Raw genomic sequence first — 23,019 nt, 5'->3', positions numbered from 1 at the left:
CACCTGCATTTCTGCAGTCCCTCCCTCCACTCCAGCCTCCCTTCCCCTCCATTCCTCGGCTAAGTGCTGTTTGTCTACTGCATTACCTTCCCTTCTCTCCTTGTGCCTCCCCTCTCCTCTCTCCCAATCAAACTGTCCTCTCATCCTGCAAAAAATGAGCCCCTACTTAAGACAAAAAGGCGCAGCGCAATGCGGTGACAAAGCAGCACTGCCTTAGTAGGCGGCGGGACCCAGGAGTCAAACAGCAACCCTGCTGTCTGACAATGCCACCAATGGCACTGGGTCCCACCAACCCACCAGCACAGCACCACAAAAACAAAGGCCACCACGCAGTACTGCACCCATGTGAACAGTTGTCTAACACAACATGTCCATTGCTATCAGGAGCTACAGGTCAATGACCACTTTTATGCAGACTTCTGTGATTAAAACCACCTGTGCCGAATGGGAGGAGTGCTGATACTAGTAGTAAAGAAGAAAAATTCAAATAACATGTCAGGGGGAGAAAAACAGAAACTGCCACCTTATCCTGTAGTTTCCAAAATGGGGTCACTTTTGTGGAGTTTCTACTCTAGGGGTGCATCAGGGGGGCTTCAAATGGGACATGGTGTAAATAAACCAGTCCAGCAAAATCTGCCTTCCAGAAACCATATGGTGTTCCTTTCCTTCTGCGCCCTGCCGTGTGCCTGTACAGTAGTTTACGACCACATATGGGGTGTTTCTGCAAACTACAGAATCGGGGCAATAAATATTGAGTTTTGTTTGGCTGTTAACCCTTGCTTTGTTACTGGAAAAAAATGGATTAAAATGGAAAATTTGCCAAAAAATTGAATTTCTGAAATTTCATCTCCATTTGCCAATAACTCTTGTGGAACACCTAAAGGGTCAACAAGTTTGTAAAATCAGTTTTGAATACCCTGAGGGGTGTAGTTTCCAAAATGGGGTCATTTATGGGTGGTTTCTATTATGTAAGCCTCACAAGACCTGAACTTGTCCTTTAAAAAGTGGGTTTTGGAAAATTTCTGAAAAATTTCAAGATTTGCTTCTAAACTTCTAAGCCTTGTAACGTCCCCAAAAAATAAAATTGCATTTCCAAAATGTTCCAAAAATTAAGTAGACATATGGGGAATGTAAATTAATAACTATTTTTGTAGGTATTACTATGTATTATAGAAGTAGAGAAATTGAAACTTGGAAACTTGCAAATTTTTCAAGATTTTTGGTAAATTTGGATATTTTTTTATAAATAACAAAAAAAAATTGACTCCATTTTGCCAGTGTCATGAAGTACAACATGTGACGAAAAAACTATCTCAGAATGGCCTGGATAAGTAAAAGCGTTTTAAAGTTATTCACACATAAATTGACACTGGTCAGATTTGCAAAAAATGGCCTGGTCCTTAAGATGAAAATGAGCCCGGCCCTTAAGGGGTTAATAACAAACCTCTGTTTTCTATCACTGAGCCAGTTCCTTACCCACATACAGACATTTTCTCCCAGCCCGAGCATTCTCATTTTATATACTAATATTTCAGTGGTACAGTGTCAAATGCTTTGGAGAAGTCCAGATATACAACATCCATTGATTCGCTGCTGTTAAGTCTAGAACTTACCTCCTCATAGAAACTGATTAAATTTGTTTGACATGACTGATCCTTTATGAAGTCATGCTGATATGGCGTTATTTGCTTTTTTTTCATTGAGGTACTCCAAGAAAGCATCTCTTAGAAAACCTTCAAACAGTTTACCCATGACAGATGTTTAACTTATGGGCCTATAGTTTCCGGGCTCTGTTTTTGTACCCTTTTTTAATAATGGCACCACATTTGCTATGCGCCAATCCTGTGGAACGCTCCCTGTCAGTATAGAGTCCTTAAATATCAAAGATAAGGGTCTGGCTATGACATTACTTAATTCTCTTAGGATACGGGGGTGTATGCCATCTGGTCCTGGCAATTTGTCTATTTTAATATTTTTTTAAGACGCCACTGTACTTCTTCCTGGATCAAACATGGCACTTTTAATGGGGAATTTACTTTTACATTCTACATTTCATCTGACATTTTTTTTTCCTTAGTGAATAACATGGAGAAAAAATATTTAATAGCTTTGCTTTCTCCTCATGGCTCTCTGCAACTCCCCCCTCATTACTCTGTAAAGGGCCGACACCTTCAGATTTATACTTTTTACCATTTATATAATTAAAGAACATTTTAGGGTTAGTTTTGCTTTCTTTGGCAATTAATCTCTCTATTCTATTTTTTTTTCCCTTATAGTTTTTAGTGCTTCCTCGCTACCCTCCTGTTTTAGTTATTTAAATGCTTTATTTTTGTCATTTATTGCTTTCTTTACAGTTCTATTTATCCACATTCGTTTTTTCTTGTTTCTTAACCTTTTATTCACATAAGGTATTTACCTCTCACAATTAGATTTAGGATACTTTTAAAAATATCCCATTTTATGGCTGTATTTTTATTTTTGAGGACTTTGTCCCACTTAGTTGGCTAAATTTAGCGTTTTTGAAGTTTGGTATTTTTGTTCATCCCTGAAGAAACACTCTTTTGAATGATAATTGGAAGGTTATTACTTTATGGTCACTATTTCCCAGGTGTCCCTGTTGTTCTGTCCCCTGACCTGCACATCTGGTTGATAGTAAGCCCAGTATGGTCGTCCCTCTAGTCGGGTCCTGAACCAGTTGGGAAAGGTAATTGTCTTTGGTTATTGCCAAGAACCTGTTTCCTTTATGAGATATACAGGTTTCAGTTTCCCAGTCTATATCTGGGTAGTTCAAGTCCCCCATAATAACGACCTCATTATGGTTTTCCGCCTTGTCTATCTCGTTTAGTAGTAGATTTTCTGTGGACTCTTGTATATTAGGTGGTTTATAGTAAACTCCTATTAGTAATTTATTATTGTTTTTAGCTCCATGTATTTCTACCCACAGTGACTCCACATGTTCATGTCCCTCACTTATATCGTCTCGGACTTGGGCTTTAGACAGAACTTTACATAAAGGCAGACCCCTCCCCCTCTCCGGTTTTGACGATCCTTTCTAAACAGACTGTAACCTTGTACATTAACTGCCCAGTCATAGCTATCACCCAGCCATGTCTCAGTTATTCCCACTATGTCATAGTCCTCCTCAGACATCACTAATTCCATTTCTCCAGTTTTATTAGTCAGGCTTCTGGCATTAGTATTCATACAATTAAGAGGTTTATGTATATTTTGTACCCTACACCTTTCCTTCTGAACTGTTCTAGTCCCTCCTTCCATTCCTCCCCCAGTCCTATTACCTTGCCCCCGGTCTGCACTATCTTCCCATCCTATAACGTAATTACCCCCAAGTCCCTAGTTTAAACACTTCTCCAACCTTCTAGCCATCTTCTCCCCCAACACAGCTGCCCCTTCCCCATTGAGGTGCAGCCCATCTCTACGATAGAGCCTGTAGCTGACAGAGAAGTCGGCCCAGTTCTCCAGGAACCCAAACCCCTCCTTCCTACACCAGTTCTTGAGCCACTTGTTAACCTCCCTAATCTCGCGCTGCTTTTCTTGTATGCCTCGTGGTACAGGCAGTATTTCGGAAAACTCAGTGAGCAGCAAACTTTTTTTTTCAAATTGTCTTTGCTTCGCGGTGTTGAAACTCGCCCCGGTTAGATACATGATGTGCGATTCCAAAGGGCAATTTGCTCACTTTTTGAACAAAGCTATGCTCTCACAAGCGTCCCAAAACAGATCAGTTTTGCCCTAATGCATTCTGAATGGATAAGGATCAGTTCAGAATGCATTAGCTTTGACTCCGTTCCGCCTCTATTCGGCTCTGGAGGCGGACACAAAAACGCTGCTTGCAGCGTTTTGGTGTCTGCTTGACGATGTGGAGTCAAACGGATCCCTCCTGACTTGCAATGTAAATCAATGGGGGACGGATCCTGTTTTCATCTGACACAATATGGTGCAACTGAAAACTGATCTGTCCCTCATTGACTTTCAATGATGTTCAGGACGGATCTGTTTTGACTTTGTTGATGATAATGCAAACGGATCTGTTCTGAACGGATACATGCGTTTGCATTATCGGTGTGAATCTGTCTGTGCAGATACAAGACGGATCGGCACCAAACACATATGTGAAAGTAGCCTATACTGTAGCCCCCTCCTAAAGTCCCTGGATCTGAAGTCACATAATATAAGGTCACACACTTAATACAGACACTTTAAATCAAACACACTAACGCTCACAAACTCGCGTTGTTTGTCTGCTTGTATAAGTGCAGCTCTCAAACCAGACTGCTTTTTTTCCTCCTGAGCTGCCCTCAAGACTGGCTTTTGAACTTCTCCTAATTAGACACTCACCCTTTTACTCACCTGGTCAACACCCTGGAGAAGGAAGAGAAAAATAAATAAAAAAATGTAATCACATGCTTATGGCCTTAGGAAGATCTGACGCCAACATCGAAACTTGTTGCCTTGTGTCCTTTCTTCTATAAAATCAGAAATTCTGGACAGTAGTCAGTGCTGTTCTTTTTCCTGTGCGAATTCTCACATTAATCCAGAGGTCATAATAGAAGCCCCGCTCTACACCCGGCTGCAGCTAAAGATTCCTATTTTATACTAATACATGTTTGTTCAGCGTTGCACAACGCTACAAGGTGGACATATTTGTAGCTCCCCCACCCTTTCTCCATAGTCATGGTTTATGAGCTATGTGACTAGGGCTGAAACGATTACTCGAATTAATCGATTAACTTGACACCCAAAAAATCCTCAATGCACATTTTTGTCATCGATGATTCATTTGTGCCATGTGACCACAGGGTGTGAGTGAAGAGCTTGCTATTACTCATGCTCCGTGGTCACCCGCCTGCCCGCACAGTGCTGCACTGGATCCTGACGTATACACCTCTTCAGGACATAGTGCACGTAAGCGTGCACTATGACAACGACGCTATGTGACGTCAGGTCCATGAAGAAGAGGATGGAATATCTCTGGAGTGTCGGCGGCCCCTACAGGAAAGGTATGTATTTTAGTTCACTGGCGCTGCGGCTGGGCACTGATGGCTAGGAGAGGGAGTGGGGGCAGCTGGTGGCATTGGGGAAGGAGCTCGTGGCTCTGCTGGAGGAACTAATTGCATTGGTGGAGGATCTAATTGCATTGGAGGGGGAACTGATGGCATTGGAGGGGGAACGGGGGGGGAGCGCAACTGATGGCAGGGGGGCTGATGAGTTTTTATAGAAAACATTGTTTTAATTAGTTTTTTTTTCTTATTAGAGTACTCGATTAATCGTTAAATTAATCGGTAGAATACTTGATTACTAAAATAATTCCCATTGGTCGGACCCCTGCATAAAGTGATGGCTTATTCAAGCAATAAGATGGGAAAACTCATTTGAAAGGAACTGGTCATGTTGAACCTGTTGTCCCATCTGCAGGCAGCACATTATAGAGCAGGTTAGGCTGAGCAGATTAATATATAATTTTGTGGGATAAGATTACAAATGAGTCCAGTGGTTGGAGGCACTGAGCCTTAATGCCTCTTTACACAGGTCCTGAGAATCGTCCAGATAATCGCTACCAAGTGTTAATGGAAATGCCAATTATTTGATGAACCAGCAAAATGCTTATTCATTGTGTAATATGATCGTTTGCGTGGACACCAAAATCATTGTTTGCCGGCAGCAGATCATGGCATCTAAGCACACTCCTCTGCCTGCAAACAATGATTCTGTATGGCAGTAGCCATCACTCCTCTCCATACTGTGGAGCAGATCGCTGTATCTAAATGTAGTCGTCTCCTTCACTGACGAGCTGGTGTTTGCCGGGAAGTTATACTTCCTTCCTGACAATCGCCTGCTATATTGTCCAGTGTAAAGGGAACTATCTTCATCAAGAATAGTTCAGTTATCTTTATGTCCTTCAACAGGGTTCTGCTTAGGGAACTGTTGCTGAAAAGACAAAAAGCAGGACATCCTGTAGATGCTGACCAGTCCGTGTCCCTAAGCCTTATCTATCGGTCAGGTATTCCAGTGTTGAGGTTTGGTTTGAATGCATCGAGGACGTATAGTTAAAAACAATAAGGCAAGCTCAGTGTCATAAACTGCGTTTTTTATAAAGTAGTAAAAACGTTAAATAATATGCATTGTCCACTGACCACAATGGTATGTACTAAAGTGTTGCCCTGGCCTAAAGATACACAGTGAGATGCTCACTACCTGCTATGTGTGTGTGTCTATTCGAGCAGAAGATCCTGCTGACGTCTAAGGCTCTGCAACAGTAATGGGTGCCAAAGGTCCTACAGAGGACAGCCCCACAATCCGCTGCCACAAGGGTTGACTTCATATAGGTTGATTCACAATTCTATTAGACTAGGTGGCATCAGTGGCTCTGGCAATGATTTCTTTAGGCGGGCCCAAGGAAATCTGGACCGACACTGTTTTATCCTCCAAGTTCTCCTATGTGAAAAACCGTCAGCAGAGGTGCTGAATACGGACAAGCACAACCCGGTCAAGTGATATAGGGCATGCTTAAAGTGAATGGGGTCCTTGAGGATTTTAGTGGTCCAGCATTTTTTTTATATATGTTAATAGCATTTCAGTTTTTCTGATGCAGAGCTACAAACATCTGGCGTTACATGCTAACATTGTGGTTGTCAACATTCGAGAGCTTGGGACCTAGTTGCACACAGTGTTTACACAGTGAACTGCTACGCTCCACCTAGTGGTTGAAGACAGATAGAATTTAAAAGGTTTTCTGGGACCTAATGGGCCCCACAAAGCCACCTTAGGACATACCGGTAGGAGGAAGTTTGTAATATACTTACTGTTCAGAATTTGCGTGGATCAACTCTGTGGGTACCCGGTTTCATGGTGCTCCTCTTCTGATCTGATCTTCGCCTGATCTTTTGTGCTTTGCCAGGTTTTCGGCTCTGGCTATGGACAGCAGATCACTTCCACTGTGGACGAGGCCAGAACTATTTGTCTCCCTGGCGCATGAGGTGCATTCGGGAGTTTGCAGGTGCCAGATTGCGAAATAGTTCTGGCCCTGTCCAAAGCGGAAGTGATGTCCCATCCATAGCCCAGGCTGGAAAACTGGTTAAGAATAGGATGTCAGCAGAAGCTGGATTTTCAGAAGATAAGCATCACATGGTCGGGTTTCCGAGCGACCGATCCATGCACCGTTCTCCTAATTACACTGTCTTTGCAGGACCCTCTGGATCCCCCAGAAAAACCTTTAATTGTCTAACTTCAAGCTTTGTATCTGAATAACTGCTTTAACAATATATTGAAAAATGACTCCAACAGAACGCTGGACCCAAAAACGAATTAGTGGTAAAAGTCGTTGTGACTGATGTTAGGCAACAGGTCATTTACTTTTTAGGCTGATTTCACATCTGTGCTTTACCCTTCCACTATTGAGATCCATCTTTGGATCTCAAAAGCGGGGGTAAAAGCTTCCTTTTTGTCCCCATTCATTTGAACTGAACGAAACGGATGGTACCAAAATGCATTCTGTCCCGTTTGGTTGCCCTCCCATCGCGGACAGAGTAACACTGCAAGCAGCATATTTCTGTCCGCGATGTGGTGCGGATCCGTTTTCTCTGACACAATAGAAAACTGATCCGTTCCCAATTGACTTTCAGTGGTGTTCCTGACGGATCCGTCATGGCTATATAGGACATAATACAGCTGGATCCGTTCATAACGGTTGTATTATCGTGACGGGAGCGTTTTTGCTGATCCATGAATGATCCAGCAAGTACTCTGGTGTGAAAGTAGCCTTATTCTGTCCTCTCATGAATTTCATGCAATGCTTTAGTCTCTTACAATGACTTTTTTATTTTTTTTTCTACACAGCACATCACCTAAAAAAAGTTACTGTGAGGGTGGTTTCACATCACATTTATGCCTCCGTTTGACGTATACATTAGAAAAAAGGATACAAAAACGCAGCACATCATGTTCTTGTATCCTGAACAGTCCAGTTAAAAAAAAAAAAACTGGTGAACAGATGCCATACTTTTAACGTATACGTTTTTTGTATATGTTAAATGGATGGGAAAAACGTGATTGGAACCCAGCCTAAACTACATTTATATATAAGGCTCCATCTATTCATGAGGTAGCCAATGTGCTGTAAATGGTATTGTCCCCGGTTTTGGAGGGTTTACCATTAGCGGCAGATTTCTGCCTTGTTACCCTGGTTTCTCTCATTCCCACTTTATTCCCTTTAACTTTTAAAGACCAAAAGACTCTTAAAAAGACGGCATGAGTTGGGGGCATCAGCTGTTTATGAGTTGTATCTGGTTTGGCCATTTTATGACTTTTTAGTTTTATAGTGCTGTTGTTTATGCCGGTAATGGCTTTTCCGTGTATTCTCGAACACAGTGGGTAAAATGCCTTCTCTAAAGTGAAGAGTTTCAGCATATTTAAATTGGCATACAGCGGCAGGTTAAATAAAGTTCACTCTTCTTGGATTCAGCTCCGCTGTCTCCTTCTTCTGTTCTGCTGTTATGGCTTCACATTTTTCTTTTTTCCACTTGGATCCTCATCTGTCAATGGGGATGAGTCACTTTTTTGGGATACAGTTTTTTGTGTTTTACCATTTATAAATGTGTCAAATAAAGTAGAGAAAATGCAGCGGAGCTTTAGTTGTTTATGGATGTACCCATAGAGAAGAGGCCCATAGAGAAGATCTCCAAAATTAGATATTTATACAATAATTTTTTTTTTATATTATTGTTACTATTTTAGTTTATAAAGGGTACCCCAGTGTGGTCCTGTAACCTCTCCTAACGTGTCTATTTTAGCAAATTCTTGCATCCATTCTTATAACTGTGTGCTGTGCCATTCCTTTATTATTCCTCTTAGAAGTTATAAATAAATTGCCATGTTTTTTGCTTTATAATACGCACTTTTCACCCACAAGTGGGGGAAAATTAGTGTGTTTTAAAAAGCGTATACTAGTGAGCGTTTCCATGATGAAAGTGCTTACTAGTATACAGGGGGAGCGGTGAGCATAGCTTTGTTAGTGCTAGCTGTACTCACCGCTCCCTGGTATACCTCTGGGTGCTGCGCTGCTCGTGTCCTGACTGCGTACAGCATCACGGCACAGTGAGCACACTATGACCTGACGCTGTACGCAGTCAGGACACAGTGCAGCATGGGCTCGGAGGACACCAGGGAGCGGTGAGTGCAGGAGAGACAGCCAGACCTGCAGAGTGGCATCGGCGCACACGAGATAAGCTAATTTTATTTATTTTAGCTCTGATCTGAGGTCTGATATGCGGGTCTGATCTGAAGTTTCATATGGGGACCTGATCTGAGGCGTCTGATATGGGTGTCTCGTCGCAGGACCTGATATGGGGGTCTGATCTAAGGACCTGATATGGGGGTCTGATCTGAGGTCTGATAAGGGTCTATTCTGAGGTCTGATATGGGGGTCTATTTTGACGTCTGATATGGGGGTCTATTCTAGGGTCAGATATGGGGGATCGATCTGAAGTCTTAACATTGGGGTCTGATGACAATTTAGGGTCTGTTCTGATGAAAAATACTTTTTTCTCATTTCCCTCCTCTAAAACTTAGGTGCATCTTATCTCGTCTTTCTTCCTTCCCCTCTGGCAGCATGCAGTCCTATAGACACTGAGGGAGAAGACTGCAGTACCATCCCCCTCCTCTCCAAATTCTATGAATGTGCAGCATATGACATTTTTCTGTTTATGAATTTCCCCATTATATGTTTTTATTCAATGATTTCTTCTTAACACCAGTTGATCTTTCTGTGGGTAGACCATTGCATATACAGGAGTCTGCTTATATGCAAACCCTTAGCATTTTACTAGAATGATGGCCACTCATACAGAAAGCCAGTTAGTTGCCAGTCAGCCATTATTATTATTAGCCATAGACTAATTTAAAAGGGAGATGAAATTAGCATAGTTGACTTAGTATTTTAATTACCGTAGTGCTAATTGGTTGTTACGCATACAGAAAGCTAGGTGGTTGCTAGACAGCCATTACTTATAGACTACCTTAATGGGGAGCTGAAATTAGCATATATTCATTAGTATTTTAATTAGTATTAATTAGTTGTCACACATACAGAAAGCCATGTGGTTGCAAAGGCAGCCATAACTGATAAACTAACTTGAGCTTAAATTGACATAGGTTTCCTAAAACATCTGTAATTATGCATAAACTATGGTGGACATTTATCAAGACCAGCGTTTTCTTCACCTGTCTTGATCCCCCCTTTGCAGCTGGAGGATGCACCTAAAATATAGCGAGGCACAGGCCTCATCCATAGATTTGGCAAATCCTCCAGCAGTCGATATGCCAGACTGAAATCTACCGAAGTCTTTTAGATAGAGGCAACCATTTTGAGCCCTTGTAATGGGATTATAAAATGATAATCCTATGTGAGGCCCATTGAGCGCTCTCATCATGGATTTTCAGTAGACTGTTAAAGGGGTTGTCTTATTTCAGCAAGTGGCATTTATCATGTAGGAGTAGGATTGCAGGGTGGTCGTAACCATGGAAACGAGCAGTGTATAATGTAATGGGAAAATGAATCCAGCCAGCAAAGGAAATATGGACAATCACAATACAGCCTTGTACTAACTTTGTCTATATGATAAATGCCACTTGCTGAAGTGGGACAACCCCTTTACGTGTGTACTATATCAGCTGTAAAATTCTAGCATGAACATGAATTGATAGGTCCCAGATTATCTGATATTCTGGATAATTGGGTATTAATAGATAACTGTATGAAATTATTTGTAAGGATATATATAGAAATTCATTTCCTGGCTGACTCTCTGCTCAGTCTTCTGTGTAGGCTTTGCTCCTACCTGTGTTGAGGCTTTAACTCTGTGAAGGAACCACATGATGGACACCAGAGGCCCTTAGTGAACTTTAATGAGTTCTGCACAGGTATCCATTGTCTTGACAGGAAAAACGCCAATGGAAATTATCACATTTTGGTGGACAAAGTAGCAGTACATGCAGTGTAGTTTTTCCTGTCCAAATAAACCATCGGGCTCCACAGGTTCCATTGTTTTTGACGAGGAGCCTTAGTCGCACGTTCTATCTAGAGATGAGCGAATTTCATGTAATTGAAATTCGTTCACGCTTCGTTTGGTGGTAAAAGCAGAATTGCGTTATGGATTCAGTTACCACTGACCGTAACGCAATTCTATGACGGAATGCCTTTAGAGGCATTCCGTTATTCATCCCGTCATAATAGAAGTCTATGGGCTATAAAACAGATCCGTCAAAATTTCAAAATATGAAATTCGTTCATCTCTAATTCTGTCATTTGTGGTGACCAGCAGCTCCATTTTTCCTGTCAAAATGACCAACCTCTAGGCAGAATCCCTTATAATTCAATGACATCCATCGAACGCTGCTGGTTTTCGCTGTATGACTGATCCACGTTGGGTCTTCAGTTACAAATAGAAGCTACGACGCAGATGTAAACTGAGGCTCCAACTCACTTACTTCCTAATCAAAATGTCATTTTTAGATTTGTCCTTTCCTGAAATATTCCACCATGTATGAATCTCCAGCCATGCAACCCAATACATTGCCCCGGCACAACCCACCGCAGCACAATAGTCACTGCCAAGGTCTTCGCAAGGGTCACATTGAAAGGAAATCTGGTTAAGTAAATTCTGATGATTTGGAGATTTCCTACAGTATAAAAGGCGAAAAGGTTCATCTCCGCAAGATATTGTTTCATATTAGAAGCTGAGAGCGTTAAGTGTGACTAAGGAGATTAGAAGATAAGTGATCTTTCATGTGTCTCATGCAGAGCTAATCAACATCTGTTCAGATATCCAGGATTAGACCCATTTGGGGCAAAGTATCGCTCGATTACGTTCAAAGGAATGTATAACATTTCATTTTTCACCCAGCAGAAGGTGTATGTTAAAACAACAATTCTGCATCTGTGGACTTGGCTAATTAGTGGCTAAGCCGCCTCTTCATGGTTCACGTTACTCTTTCACAGTATGCTGTGTGAGCAATATTTTTTCTAGGCATTCTGCATTCCGTAGATTATTATTTTATATCCTTCCCATTTGAAATTTTATTGGATATTATGTCGTCCATAATGAAGATACCACATCACATGTCACATCATAGTTTTATTATTGTCTGCTCCAAATGTTATGATCTATATATATAAAGAAGAACGCATATATGTATGTATGTATGTTCCGCGATCACTCAAAAACGCAGCCATCGATTTCAACGAAACTTGATATACATATTCCTTGCTACCTAGAAAGAAATCTTGTGGGGGTCACAGCTCTCTAGGACGGACTGTTCCTGAGATATTCTCAAAAAATTACCTGCATTAGCCAATACAAGCCCGCAAGTCTTTCTCTTCATATCCCAACTGCCATACACACGGTCACATGTCCCTTATCAGCCAATAGAAGCTTGGAGGCCCTTAGTCTCCACATACACACAGTTTTACTCCAGGTTTCCATAACAACCCAGCCATTTTTCTTCACTGCTCTAGGTCGGCTTTAGGCTAGGGCTACACGGATGACATGTCGCGCGACAATAAGTCACACGACACATAGGGCAGAACTACACTGCTACATGTGTCACGTGACATTGAAATCTTGGATGGATTTTTTGCAACTGATCGTGTCGCAGTCGCAGCCTGTCATATGTCACAGTGCGACACCATAGACTATAATTATAAAAATTGTTGAGACAAAATGTTGCACGACACATGTCGTCGTGTAGCCCTAGCATTCAAGGGGCAGGGCGCTGTGGAGTCACTGTTAAAGGGGCGGGCACTGTGGAGGCATTAAAGAGGCGTTCACTGTGGATGTTACTGTTAAGGGGGCAGGCTGCTGTGGAGGTCACTGTTAAAGGGGCGGACACTAGGGAGGTCACTGTTAAGGGGGCAGGGGCCACTATTAAAGGGGCAACTGTTTTGGAGGTCACTGTTAAGGGCGCAGGGTACTGTGAGGTCACTATTAGGGCAGCGGGCTACTGTGGAGGTCACTGTTAAGGGGGATGGGCCCCTGAGGAGGTCACTGTCAAGGGAGTGGGGTGCTGTGAAACTCACTGTTAAAGGGGCGGGCTGCTGTGAAGGTCAAAGTTAAGGGGATGGGCTGCTGTGGAGGTCCCATTTTAAAGTGGCGGAGCACTGTTGGTAAACAAAAGAGCCTTTGCCCTGCGCGATTTAGCGCAGGGTAAAGGAGAGCATCGGAGCATTAACTGCTCCGATACTCAAGTCAGGGGGGCTGCCTGGGTGAAAATGGAGGTATATCCGGGTTCAGCTCTGAACCCAGACAACCCCTTTAAAGGGGCGGGGTTCTGGAGAGGTCAATGTTATGAGGGATACTGTCGATATATTTTAATGACACACACAAACATGAAATGAAATAGATGAAATATACCGGTGCAAAGCCGGGTCCTTCTGCTAGTGTATATATAAAACAGGAATACCTGGTGCCCCTATATCCCTCAGTACATTTTCAGTTTCCTCTCCCAGTGCCTCATCTCTATAAATGACGTTATCACAGATTTGCAGTGAGCTCCTTCATTCATTATGTACATCCTTAATGTCAGACACAGTATACAGCCCCCCAAACTCTGCTTCTGAAAGAGATGTGGCAGGGGCTCTAAGTACTCCCTAGTATAGCACTTCATGGGACCCTTATGGTAAATGCATACATTCAGGATTTATGTGCGGAGAATCCGCACTGAAATCCTCAGGTGTTCTCAGGGAAATCCGTGCAGGCAATCCGCATTAATTGGTGCGGATTCGGTGCAGATTTTCCGCATGCGGATTTTGCTCTCCCCATTGAAGTGAATAGAGAAAATCCAGTCAGGAAAAATTAAATAAGTTGACATAGTGCGGATTTGAAAATCCACACAGCAGGTCAAAATCCGCACTGAAAAAATCCACATCGTGTACATGAGAATTTCAAATTCTCATAGAATACAATGTACATGACCTACGGTGTGGATTTTCCGCACGCAAATCCTGTTCCTGTGCATTTAGCTTTAGGGTTCTGCGTATGTTTGCAAGTATTGGTATGTTGTTGCAAAAATGCAGTGCACTTTTTTGTCGCATCCAAAAGACAGCATCGCCGCGATGTGTGGCAGCACCCTTATAGGTGTCTGTAATTAAAGGATTTGGGGGGGGGGGGGGTGGCAAACCTGCTTCCTGGGACTGGCTCCCAGTGTCTTTGCTGCCCAGCTTCGCTTGCCACTACTAGACTCCCTGGATGTAAACTTCACATGACCATTCTTCATGACGCCAGGGGAGCAGGTCACCGCTGCAGCCAGCGACTGGCTTCATCAGCATCAACCAGGATGTTTGCATCCAGGGAGCCCAGTGAAGCAGCAGCTGAGGCCAAGGAGTCCAGATACTGGGAGCCAGCGCCGGGATGCAGGTAAGTTTACTTCCCTTCGCAGATCTGCCTAGGAGAAGGACATTGCAAACCAGCAGGCCCCCCCCTAAAGGTTTGCATCCCCATTAAAGTGCCTCTGTCTTGTATCAGAGAAGCCCACTCTCACTATATATGTAGGTGCAGCCATATTTTGTTTCCCCTTGCCATATAACATTATACTGTATTCACCATGAACAATTCCAATCATCATGGAATCGGTGTCTGCAATGTAGTTTGCGGTATATATACCGTATATATATATATATATATTTACACACAAATTACACACAAAATATACAGTAGCCTGAGTATTCACCTTCCCAACTGACATGGGTTAATTGGAGGAAATGTTGCAGCCCCCCTTTGTAGGGGTCGAGACAATGAGGCCCCAGTCACATAAATAACATTCAGGACAAATCTGCATCAGGAGACGTAATAGAACCAAAGGGGGGTGACAATTCAAATATGCCTTTGTCTGGTAATAAAACAATTTTGCAGGCAACTAAGCAAAGTGTAGCTGTCAGAGTCTATTACCCCTGCGTCTGGGGCGTCCGTGGGTTAAATTTTTGCAAAGGATAAAAAAAAGGGGGCAAAGGCTGGGGTGATACTGGCTGAGGGCAGCTCTGGAGGATTATGGGTTAATGAAGCTGGCTCTTGTGAAAGTTATCTGCTAGGAGTATTAGTTGTGTTTAATAAAGCGCAGTTGCCCTCTCCATGAACCCGTCGTGACTCTACAGTTGGGGTCATTCCAAGTTCAGGCTTTGGACTTTTGACTGCCTTCTGTGTATGTGAAAACAGCGCGCAGCTCCTGCAGGGATCACTTCTTCAGCCCTGTAACACAAAACTATTGCCAGCGGGCACCTGCTGGGAGCACTTCACAGGAGGTCCGTGGGGGGAAGCTACCAAACTCATCAGGCATTTCCAGAGATAAAACCAGCAGGCGGGTTCCTCTATGGGATAACTAAGCTAATCAAGGCATCCTGACAGCCCATCAAGCCAAGGTGTCATTGTCTGGCCAACAATAGGATGCGGCCTAATTAATGCTGCTGTAATTACAGCTGATAACGTGGAGATAAAGTCACTCGGCCTCAGAGAAGAACAGTTTTCCTTTATTTTAAGGGTCCATTCACACGTCCGCATGAATGGGTCCGCATCCCTTCCGCAACTTTGCGGACAGTGTACTGTACGCATCCGCACTTCCGTTCAGCAAAAAAAATAGAACATGTCCTTTTCTTTTCCACAGACACGGACAAGTAATGGCATTTCTATTTAAAGTGCCTGACATGTGCGGTCCGCCGGTGTCCGGGTTTTGCGGATCCACAATTTTAAGACCGCAAAACACTTGCGGACGTGTGACTGGACCCTAATTATGACTTGACGGTTGAGGTACAGTTAATGCCACATCGGAAAAAACGCATGCGCCACATTTCTCATAGGTGAAACAGATACAGCTTAAAAGTTTCGCCTGTAAAAATTCAGTTTTTTCCATTTCACTTTCCTAGTGGCTTTTGAGACCTCAACTGCAATATCTGAATGAACTGGTACATTTGGGTCAGCACTGAAGGGGGTGTCTCGCTGAGGGCCTATTCACATCAGGTTTTGGCCCCATGTTTGGTTATTATGCTAACCTATCCAGCTTATTGCTGTGGCGTGGCATACGTCGGGCTACTGTATATCAGCATACCTTTGTTTTTGTTGTACAGAGTAGTTTACTAGACTACAATATGAACAGAGCCTAAAACAAATCTTTACTATATGTCCTGTATGCACTTGGGACTCCCTCTATGAGCCAGAGCCCGGAGTGGGACTATGCCCATCCATGTATTATGCAGATCAGGGTGCGGACTCAAGTTCGGGTTTCTTGATACAGTTTTGGAAGCCAAAATCAGGAGTGGATCATAAAAGGAGAGAAAGTATTAAGGATGGCTTGGACTTTTCTTTTTTTTTGAATCCTCTCTTGGTTTTGGTCTACCTAATCGTGTGGCCGTACCCTTCACTTTCTTTAAAGTAGTCCGTATGTAATACTACAAATGTATTGCTGACTACAACTTCTCCCAGTGAACATCTGGTTGTAAAATTTTTCAGGATCCAGAGCTATGGCAATTAGCTTATCTCTAGCTTCATTTCAGAGAATGGATGTCTTCATGAGACAATCCAATTAATAGTAGTGTGAAACATGACAATCTTGCTATGTACCAACCTTCTCAACACTTTCCAGTGATCGGGGCAAAGAAAATAAGCTGCGTGTTTACAAGCACTTGCTGTATTGGTAAATGGTGCGGCTTGAGTCAGCCTACAAAATGTGGTTATGGGTTTATGTAACATTAAAAAAATGTATTTGGGTATTTAGTATCTATAGGATTTCCTTCAGCGTTTGACATTCACATTATATTGTTAAGCCATAGGTTCATCTTTAAAGGGAACCTGTCACCAGGATTTTGTGTATAGAGCTGAGGACATGGGTTGCTAGATGGCCGCTAGCACATCCGCAATACCCAATCCCCATAGCTCTGTGTGCTTTTATTGTGTAAAAAAAACAATTTGATACAAATTATGCAAATTAACCTGATATGTGTCCTGTCCCTGAGATGAGTCCAGCGTGAAGGAGCCCAGCACCGCCCCGCATCCTCCGAATCTCCTCCTTGCTCCTCGACGTCAGAAAGCTAGAGCGCCGTAATCTTGCGATGCGCGAGCTAGCGCATGCACAATTCCTTCCCTGAGGCTGATGCCAGCACAGGGAAGGAACACTATGAGGACACTGCACATGCACTAGCTCGCGCATTGTGAGATTACGGCGCTCCAGCTTTCTGACGTCAGGGAGCAAGGAGGAGATTCTGAGGATGTGGGGCGGTGCTGGGATCCTTCACGCTGGACTCGTCTCAGGGACAGGACACATATCAGGTTAATTTGCATATGTATCAAATAGGGTTTTTTACACAATAAGGGTCCATTCACACATCCATGTGTGTTTTGCGGACCGCACATAGCCGTCACTTACTAGAAAATGCCTTTAGGACATGTTCTATTTTTTTTCGGGATCGGAATTGTGGACTCGAAAGTGCGGGTCCGGATCCGGGCCACACATCGTGCGGCCCCATAGAAATGAATAGGTCCGCAATTTCATTCCGCAAAATGTGGAACGGAATTGCGGACATGTGAATGGGGCCTAAAAGCACACAGAGCTATGGGGACTAGATATTGCAGATGTGCTAGCGGCCATCTAGCAACCCATGTCCTCAGCTCTATACCCAAAATCCCTGTGACAGGTTCCCTTTAAAGCAGAGCAAAGAGACCCAACCTTTTGTTGGTAGAAAGCCACTTTCAAATATGACAGATGGTACTGAGCAACACTCAACAACGAAAGGGAAAGACGTCTGGTGAACTGCCAGGGATATGATTTTGACCCTAGTAGCAAGTTCCAAAAATTCTTTCACCACCCTGATGCTGCTATTGTGCAATACAATTCAATACCATACTCTTCAACCACCAACAGATGAAGAGCCACATGCAGTGGTCTTGAGAGCTACCAGTTAGGCCTCATTCACATGTCTATGTCCGTGATGGATGGTCTGTGAAGATATTCATGAGTGGTCGGTGTTTGGTCTATGTGTCATCTGTATTCCACGGACACTGCTCGGCTGAAAATTAAGTTCAAGAACATCTAGCAACTCCTAGCAACGATCCGTGTTGTGTTCCTGTTTTTTCACAGGACCCATAGACTATGTTAGGCATGACAGGCAAAATATGGCATGCTTCCATAGTGTAACCCTGGACCATGGTAAATCACAGATGTGTGAAAACACATATTAAAATTAATGGGTACAAGTGCTGTCCATTGAGAACACGGGCAGCACATGTCTGTGATCCACTGACGTCTGAATAAGACCTTAGGGTACTTTCACACTTGTGGCCGAGGATTCCGTCATCGGAACTGAGCATTCACAGACCGCAAAAATTGATCCGTTTTGCCGGAACACTTGGGGCCGGATCCGACATTAATGCATTTCAATGGGAAAAAATGCCGGGTCCGGCATTCCGGCAACGGTTCTGGAATTTTGGACGGAGATAAAACTGCAGCATGCTGTGGTATTATCTCCGTCCTGAAAAGGCAAATAGACTGAACGGAAGACATCCTGATGCATCCTGAACGGATTGCGCTCCTTTCAGAATGCACGGGGATAAAACTGATCAGTTCTTTTCCGGTATTGAGCCCCTAGGACGGAACTCAATGCCGGAAAAGAATAACGCTTGTGTGAATGTACCCTTAGAGAACACTAAGGGGCAGATATGCAAAGTCATATTGTAAAGTCAGTTACCACATAGGCCTCTTAATAAATCTGACGCATTTCCAGGCAGTCCATGTGCAAGACTTTCAGATCTACACCAGCTATAAGCAATGGCTATCATTTCCTGCACTTTCTGATGTACATGATAGTAAATCTGTCAGGCCATGTAAGACGATGCCCTGTAAGTAAACCCCACCCAATTATTTTGCCACTGTTTAAAAAAAAAAAAAAGTAATGGGATCTTAAAGTATGGCACAAATATGTCATGCACCATAATGTGTGACCTTTTTATGGCACAATAGTGGTGTAAACACTTGAGCGTTTATATAACCCTTTCATTAATTGCATTTGCCCGCGGTGAATAATTGAGGTTGAACCATCATTACTACAGTCATTCTGCCTGAGAGTGTTTTGCCAGTTTGGTGATTTGTGGCACATTTTCATGTACCAATATTGGGAAAGAGCATTCGTACACGATAATTTGCCCTTGTGAGTGGACTTTAATCTACAGTACCACTGCTGATTTTAATGGGTTTGGTCATCTATTTATATGTATGGCATCTCTTGAATCTGCCGGTTCACATGCCGATCCTCTTATTAATGTGGCCAGGATAAATGTGTATGTTGGTGGTTGAGTATCTGTTTTGGCCAACAGTCATCTGTTGTGCGCATGTAGACTGATGTTTGAGGAGGATGTCCCTTCTGGTCAATTGCCATTTGCTATTACCATACTTTTACAGAACCTTATTTCTATCTTTCCTACATTTTTTTTTATCTAAAAAAAAGATCATGTGCTGTGTGTGAGCATCTTATAACCACCTGTAACTAGCTGAACTTTCCTCATAAACCTCTTGTGAGCTTGTTATCCAGCCGCATCTTCAGAAGGATGGAAGTGACACCATATACTCCGGATTTTGTGTGCGGCTTTCGACCTGAGAACTTGTGTTCTCATATATTTCTTCCCTTTTAATCCGCAGTCGAATTTCTTTGGGAAGGTGAACTTTTCACCCAGACAATATGGATTTTTCAAACCGAAGTTTACAAAGAAAACGCAATCCTTATCTGGCCATTAAATAGGATTTTGTGTAAGCTAGCAGATGTTCGGCTTTCCTTCAAATACGGGAGTGAGGGGAAAGTGGTGAAAGATGCTAGAAGGAATCCGGCAGTAGCCCGCAGGGTGCCAGCCTTACTAATCACACCTGTGTACACACTTTGTTAGCGAAAGAGATCATTTTGCCTCAGTGCCCCTCTGCTAATCCTTTTACCGCCAATTATTGCTTTGATTAAAACAGATCATATTATAGGCTAATTGTTTGCTTGCACCTTGGCTGAAATTCCAGAGGTCAAGCAGAGTTCCTGGCAAATGTTTGGAAGTCTCTTCATTCCTTGAGAAGATGTTTCTGTCCTTCAGATATTCAAAATACACTTAGATGCCTAATGATTGAATGTGTAATGGGGCGTTCATACAATATAGATCTATACATATGATGTGGTTAGTGAATTACTTTATATAGGTTTCTTTTATGACTCTGAGAATCTTCTGTTTCTTAATTATAATCACTCAGAGGTTAGTTATAATCAGTTAGTCACTGAAAAAGGATCTAATTTTTATTTTTATTTTCACAAAACGGTGTCACGTTTGCCTTGTCTGGTATTGAAGGGGACTGAGTTGTAGTACCAGACACAGCCTTTGGGTATGGGTGGAGCTGTTTCTCAAGTAAAAAGTCATTCCTTAATTTATTTATTTTTTCCTAACCCCGGAAATGTTAAAGGGGTTGTGCAAGAATTGGGGGTGTTTTTTTTTTTTTGTTTTTTTTTTTTTTTGGGGGGGGGGGGGTCCTTCTGGTCCATTTTGCAGAACCCTGAGAGGACCACATTACTTTGCAGGTAGGAGTCCAGTTTCTAAGGAGTTCCTCCTAAAGGGGTTGTGCCTATTAACAGGATAAGGAATAGCTAACTGATCTGTGAAAATCCGACCAATAGAAGAGCGCGGAATCCCATGTTGCCATCCTTATGGAGCGTCATGCCGAGCATGTGCCCCGCCAATCCATTTCTTTTCTATGGGGCTGCCCAAATAGCCAAGCCCTATAGAGAATAAACAGAGTGGCAGGGTGCGTGCTACCCCTGCCGCTCCATCAGGTGGGTGGTCAGACCTCCACCGATCAGCTAGTTATCTCCTATCCTGTGGATAAAGGATAACTTTCGTACATGGCCCAACCAACCCCTTTAACGTTGATCGGTCAGATGTTAACTTAAAGGGGTTGTCCGGGCTTTTACTATTGAGGACCTATCCTCAGCCGATCAGCTGTCTGAGGAGGAGGCACGTGCGTACTGTGTGCAGTGTCTCCTTATACAGCTGATCAGCGGGAGTGCCACGTGTCGGACCCCTGCCAGTCTGATATTGATGACCTATCCTGAGTGCAATTTTTTGTGACATTTTTACTTACATTTGGTGTGTGTTTGAAGAAATAAGCAACCCAAAATCACATTTAAAAAATCATATGAAATTTACAAGCCCAAAAAGACCACTAAAAAGGTATGCATGAAGAAGTTCCTGTTAAAAAGAAATGTAACTTGGGGGTAAATTTCTCTCTTTACGTGGTAGAATGATGCTTTTGTGATTACCTTTGTAATCAGATTGCCTTCTGGAGAAACAGCGAGGCTTTTGTTGCAGTGTTTTTTGTTTTAATGCCTGTTCTGGTCAGATACACAGGGGAACATTCTGACCTTAGGATAAAATGCACTCAAGTACATTAGATCAAATTTAGAGAATGTAAAATGAATGTCCAATTTCTACTTGAAAAACCTGAGCGTGACCCCGAAACAATCTGTGGCTGCGTTCCAGCGTGCACTTCTCAAGTGGCCACTAGAGGATATTAAGCCAGGACAGAGAACGGCAGTTTCTTCCCAGAATACGGTTCACCCACAGTGCACAACTGATGTGAAAAGCAAGTATGATTGCTATGTCATTGCTGAAGGTTGCCACTGAGGGTCTGCTCACAGCCTTGTTTTCTGTGCACTGATAATGTAAGTGGTACATTCTGTGCATAGATCTGGAGAATATATTGAAGATTGTAATGTATATAATCGATCTGTATATAGCTGCCAGCTGACTGACTGTATGAAGGTCTCCTAATGCATTGAATATTTATTTCAGTGGGGAGAGACTCCTTTGGCAAGAGCTTATTTTTCAAGGGATCAAAAGAACACGTATGTTCAATTCCAACTTGCCTCAGTCCTTGTTGTCACTGGATGTCTGCCATCGGGGAACAATTAACATGTCCACATACACATAAGATCATTGGGCAGTACTGCCCGAACAGCGGGTTCTGATAACTTTAATGCATATGGCCATCTTAACCCCTAAAATGTGATGACCCCCCCCCCCCCCATCCTACTGGTGAGTAACATTATCATTTGATACTTTGACGGGACCGGCTGACCATCTAATATGTATGGGGCCTCCTGACTCTACCTCAACGACTATGGAGTAGGCCATTGAATTTCAACTGCCCAATCCTTTTTTCTTCGGGACATAAGCTACCGCCCGAGGATCTAGAAGATTTTTTTTTTTCCCCAGTGAGAAGACCTGTATGCTCGGTCAAGGTGATCTCCTGTATGGGGACTCTGGAGAGATAGCATTGAAACTCTGTTTCAGTCAATGGGGCTAAGTATTATGCCCCTTCACTGGGTGTTACCCATACCCCAACTAGATTAGTATGTTTGGGGGAGGGGGGTGTATTTGTAACTTTGTAAAGTAGGGCACAGTCTGTCTAGCAGAAAAGACTTTCAAATACTTTATAGGACATCTGTCAGTAGGGGCATATTGGCCATAAACATTAGAGGGAAATTTCCCAGTGAGCCAATGCCCCGGGAGCTGCCTGAGCCCTCCTCACGGCCGGCCAGTTTTTAGGGATGTATTTTGTGCTGCTGGCGGCAGTATTTTGTGATGGACTATGGTTTTTGGCTCTGTTGGGGTGTTATAATGTGCCACAATATGGTATTGATGGCCCCACCTACTTGTTGGCCCTGCCTTCCATCAATTTGGACCTGACTACAAAACAGGGCCACTTTTAGTATTTTTTCCAGGGCCACTTTAAGTTCGCAGTCCGCCCCTATCTGTCAGTAGATTTTCACCTATGGAGCTGGCTCACCTGTTGCATGTGCGCTTGGCAGCTGAAGGCATCTGTGTTGGTCCCATGTTCATATTTACCCCAAAAAATTGTATATGGAAGTGAGCCTCTACGAGCAACAGGGGTGTTGCCGTTACACCGAGAGGCTCTGCTCTCTCTGCAACTGCCGCACCCTCTGCA

At 43.1% G+C, this 23,019-nt stretch overlaps 1 protein-coding gene across 1 annotated transcript in view; it reads left to right on the top strand.

The window, feature by feature from the left end:
* The window catches only part of VPS13D (vacuolar protein sorting 13 homolog D), a 302,704-nt gene that overhangs the window by 208,264 nt on the left and 71,421 nt on the right, over positions 1 to 23,019 (top strand).

Source organism: Bufo gargarizans, chromosome 2, assembly GCF_014858855.1.
Source record: "Bufo gargarizans isolate SCDJY-AF-19 chromosome 2, ASM1485885v1, whole genome shotgun sequence".
Lineage (NCBI taxonomy): Eukaryota > Metazoa > Chordata > Amphibia > Anura > Bufonidae > Bufo > Bufo gargarizans.
This window is presented reverse-complemented; position numbering and strand designations above follow the sequence as displayed.